The sequence below is a fragment of the Podarcis bocagei genome (genome assembly GCF_964188305.1).
Source record: "Podarcis bocagei genome assembly, chromosome: 3".
NCBI lineage: Eukaryota > Metazoa > Chordata > Lepidosauria > Squamata > Lacertidae > Podarcis > Podarcis bocagei.
This window is the reverse complement of record NC_138127.1, coordinates 57,735,520-57,740,677: the sequence shown is the minus strand read 5'-3', so window position 1 is coordinate 57,740,677 and position 5,158 is coordinate 57,735,520. Positions and strand designations below refer to the sequence as shown.

Genomic DNA, 5,158 nt, shown 5'->3' with positions numbered 1-5,158 from the left:
AACTGGAAGGGCTAATGGGGATGCTTTGGGACATAAAGTGACCCCCCCATTTTTCGTTTTATTATTCTTTGCCTATACACCCACCCACCCACCCACCTATTAACCAGCAGGTCTCTAAAAGCATGGATATGCATTTCAAATGGATACCTCATATTATATTTGTGTGGGTATGAGAGTATACATTATGAAATATTAAACGGAAGCATTTTATACAATAAAGGACAAACTAGCAGTCGAGCTGTAGATTAGTCTTATCACTCTTCTGCAGGAAACCAGGAAGAGATGGAGGGAGGGAGGGAGGGAGGGAGGGAGGGAGAGAGAGAGAGAGAGAGAGAGAGAGAGAGAGAGAGAGAGAGAGGTGTGTGTGCATAAGTCAATTTCTGCCAGAGGAACAGCGCAGGACAAAGCTGAGGTAAAAGCAAGTGACAAAAGGAAGAAGTCAGGCAGATTCCACCCACCTTCCTCTCTCCTGTTTGCTCACTACCTCCCTTTATTTTTATTAAATGGAAGGGGGTTGCTTTTAAACCCTGAAATAGCTGTGTGTATGTGTGTGTGTGTGAGAGAGAGAGAGCAATCAGCCTGGAAAATGCCCTCTCCCCGTGTGTTTCTTTTGCCCTTTTCCTTCCCACTGAGGCTGGCAGAGGTGTGTCAGCGACTGAATGACAAGAGCCATCAGGCTCCTGCCACCGAAGCACGTGGGTGAATTGGGCAGTCGGCTGTATCAGCAGAGGCCATCGGCACGTTCAGCCGCCTATCAGGACTGCGCCTGGCAGGTGGGGAGATACATTTAGATAAAGCAGGCAGCAATCGTTGATAACAAGTCCCTCAAATGTCAGGCAGCATAAAGGGCAGTATTGATTGCTGCCTCACAGCCCGCCTTTCCTTTTCTTTGGTGCTCTATTTCCCTCCTCTCTCTCCCCTCCCGCCGCTGCCGCACACACACACTCTTCTTCTTCTTTATTATAGGAAAGACTGGCTGGGATAATCTGCCTGCAGAAAAAGGCCATTGTGCTACAACGCACATTGTGTTAGTCGCTAAATAGAACTTATCAGCGTTCCTCCAATTCCGCTAGCCTCTGTTCCAGTTCATCCCTCCCCACCTTCTCCCTGCTTCCTTGCTCTGTTTCCCAGATGATCTCGACCCTTTTGCCTTCCATTTTTGTTGTCGTCATTAAAAAGAGTGTGAGGAGGCAGGCCGGTGACTTCCTGACCACCGGCTAATCAAAGGTAAAGTCTGCAGCCCCCTCATCATCCCTTACCCTGTCCTCACCCAATGGAAATTCATCTCAGATTCCACATGCTTTGAGAAACCAGTCCCAAAGCAATCAGGGCCACAGGAACATAAGAAGAGCCTGTGGGGTCAGACCAGTACAGCAGCCTGTTCTCACAGTGGTCAACCAGCTGCCTGTGGGAAAACAGCAAGCAGGAGTCTAGCACAAGTACACTTCCCCTCCATGAATTTGTCCAATCCTCTTTCACAACCATCCAAATTGGTGGCCATCATGGCCTCCTGTGGGAACGAGTTCCATAGTTTGGCTATGTTTTAAGGCTGCAGTCCTGTGCACACTTACCTGGGAGAAAGTCTCATTGAACTAAAGGAGACTTACTTCTGAGTAGAGATGTATAAGAAGTTTGTCTCTCCATCCTCCCCTGTCCTCAAAAACAATCACCTTCTTCTCCTACTGCAAAATGCTTTGAAACTCTATCAGGTTTCAGAAGTGAGACAGTTGCCGCAGGCAGGGATGGGGGAGGAATTGATGCAGTTCACATTTCAAGGCAAACATACTGAATTTGCACTTTCCAAAACGCCATGCAAACCAAAACCCAGCCATCCTTCAAAAATTCACACGTCTCCGAATTTTGCAGTGCAGTTCTCTGGCCAAGTAATGTGTGCAAAAATGTAAATGCAAAGGTAAAATGTGCACGTTGATGTATATATTAGTGAAAGCAACATACAAGAATGTGTTATATAATGGAAGACTGCTTTGCAGAAACGTGTGTATGAGGAAAAATTGCACAATTTTCATGAGGGTGAAATTAGATAAGGAAGAACATTAAAATGCAATTGTATGTAATTTGGGTTATAAACATTGGTGTTGGATGAGCAGGAAGTCACTAGTTCTGTTGAATTGGAATATAACTGTTGAGTAACAAATGTAACTTTCAATATGGAAAAAGAAAATATTATTGTTATTTTAAAAATTGCACTGAATTTTCATGAGGGCTTTTTTTAAAAAAAAAGAAAGAAAATGTTGCAGAAATGTGGAGGACCAAACATAAGACTGGAAAAATGAGAAATGGAGAGAAGCTGAAATAGCCCTTTCCTATCTACTGCTTCCCCACCAAGAGAACACTTGCACCCATATAGACCAACCTCATTATATGGCTGAGCATTGAGGATCTTTGGTTGTAGCCCCTGAGGGGTCATATTTTAAGGTTGTAAATCACCTTGGGATTGGTATGGAAGGTGGTGTATCAGTGTTTGAGAATGAATAAATAAATTTCACATGAGGGGCAAATGCCCTGGGGGAAATTTGGAACAGAGAAGCAAAAGGTGCTCATTCCTCAGCTACTTATCTGCTCCAGACTCTCCTGTCTCAAAGTGCTCTTTATTCTTAAAAAGAGAGGGCTGCCAAGGTTTACTTAAACCCTCATACAAAAAAGGTGATTGGGTTCTGGCTGGCAACACAACGACATTGGTCTGGATATCTGCTCTGCACTCTGTTCAATTCTCTCTTTTTTAAACCAATGTGGATTTCAAGTCAATTCACACCCTCCTCCTTCAATAACGAACAGATCGTTCCCAGCTATTAGGGAGGGTGGAATTGCAATCCTTGACACTTATAATCACCATTTTAATTATTATAATTTTAGAACATGTACAATGCCAATAATAGGGCTCTGAAACAAAAGGCACGGTGTCCCCAGAGAGATAAATGACAATGGGTTTTGTCTCATGTGCTTGCTGTAATTGTGGCTGCCTGATCTGATGCAATTTTGTGCTTTTATATTTTTAGTTTGATAGCATTTTCAAATGTGAAAGGCTTTATGAAAGATAGGCACCAAGGGCCAAATCCAGTTGCTGCTGGCGCTACTCCAAGCACAGGTGACATCCGTGGAGGCCTTGCGGCAGGAAAGCAAATAGCTTAAAGGCTGTGAAATCACAGCAGAACCAGCTGAAAAATAAATGGCTGGCTGGACAGTGTCAGCTTCAGTATTTGCGAAGGAGGATGCTCAGGAAATGCAGCTTCACTGAGCCCCCCTATTTGGAAGAGAAAATGTAGTCAGAGAATTCTACCATGCTGTCTCTGCTCTTCCTGGGTGCTGCAAGCAAAGTGACAATGGTACCTCTGTTGAGATGGCAGTGCCTTTGCTGGTCTTGGGGGCCTTAGTAAATGGCCAACTTTGCCATCCGCAGGAGTCAGCCCTGACTATGATGCTAGGAGGCTTGCATTGAAGACTCAGGAGCATTGGGGTTTTCTTACAGCCCTGTGCAAACATTCCTTTAAAACAGAATGAATATACAGAGTCAACCTGAAAATGCACAGGTTCCATATATGCAATCTGCATCCTCAGTTTTCGTACAAAATAGATTCCATGAAAATTGTGTGACACTCCCCCCAAGCTGCTGTCAGAGCAGCGGTTCTCAGCCTGTGGGTCCCCAGATGTTGTTGGACTACGACTCCCAACATCCCTGAGCTCTGGCCTTGCTAGCTTGGGGTGTTGGGAGTTGTAGTTCAACAACGTCTGGGGACCCACAGGTTGAGAAAGGCTGCCCTAGAAAGTATTTTCCATTGATGTCATGGAAAAGAAGACATGGTTAACCTTCTTCCAGCAGGCCACAATTAGGGCCCTGCTCTCCTTCCCCTGGCAACTATTTGAAATCTTGTTAACCATGGCTGTTAATTGCTTACATGCAGTTAAGGCCTTGCCCACTTTGACCTGTTAGTCTTGCTTAAGGACATAGAAATGTCCTGTCTGATTAGATCAGGCTCCACCTAATCCAGCATTTGCTGCAAGATTCCCAGCAAACAGTGATCACTTAGTGATCCACCCCAAGTTGGCTGGTGGTTCCCATGGACCTTCCGCCCATTGCTGACCTACATCACATACTGAAACTGAGATTATGTGCAATTCTCAGGGACACCTGGAAATTGCATTTTGGTTGAAAGAGGCTAGAGATTACTCTTAGGACCCTCACCAAATGTCAAAACTGCCGACATGGCTTCAGTGTGGTCATCAGAATTCAATAGAGGAAAAAGAAGTACATATTTGTGGCACTGTGGTGCCTTGTCTCTATCCTAATATCCCCCTTTCTCTCAACAGCTTAACTAACCATTCCTATATTGCTTTCTTCATCTTGTCAGATGAGTAAGCTGCTTTTTATTCAAAAACGGGGTCCTAAAAATCTGAACTGGTCATATCTGCTTTTACTGCCAGAAAAAGTCTGACTAGAATGCAAGTGCAACATAATGTTTTCTCTATTTCTTTTTTAGATGTGCAGGAGTCATCCTTAAAAAAGCTCCTAAGAAGCTTTACATCACATATGGAAGATTTACTAAGACCCACTTTGCCCCACCGTTAAAAAAACAGATGACAGAATCCATCGATACATTTGAGGGATGCAAGATCTGGAGAGAAGGCTGCTCCGATCCTTAAACGAAGTGGCGTTTTGTCATTAACATTCCCCAAAGATCTTTCATTCTTAAATAAAGTTTGCACAGGTGGAATGGGAGAGTTTGTCTTTTCAGAACTAGTCGCTTTGATCAGTCGCTCGCTCTGGAGAGTGGAATATTGAATTCCTTTTGGAGTCATGCTATGCTTAAGCGTTTTCCTCTTAGTCTGGCAGCAGCTTCTGGACTTGTGATATATGAGAAGCACCCCTCCCCTCCCCTCCATTCTATTTTCCTTGACTTCAAGACTTTCAGAGGACATTGCATTTGCAGGACCTGGGAAATAAGACACCCCAAACAATTCTGTGGGTGCACAGCGACTACTAGTACTGTTACTGCAATGCTACATTTATTAAGCATCTCCAGTGTGCTACACAGTGCTCATCACAGTGTGCTTCTGAGCTTCCCAGGACTTGTCAGGAAGAAAACATAGGGCTAGATAGAACTTTTGCCTGATCCAGCAAAGCAGTGCTTAGGTTTTTCTT

The 5,158-nt window shown here is 44.3% G+C and overlaps 1 long non-coding RNA gene across 1 annotated transcript; it reads left to right on the top strand.

Annotated features, from left to right (window-relative positions):
* The first annotated feature begins 295 nt into the window (after positions 1-295).
* Positions 296-4,693, top strand: LOC308583201. Its single transcript, XR_014006118.1, has 3 exons — positions 296-412; positions 1,132-1,227; positions 4,497-4,693. It is a non-coding gene; the product is annotated as an uncharacterized lncRNA (long non-coding RNA).
* The last annotated feature ends 465 nt before the right edge of the window (positions 4,694-5,158 follow it).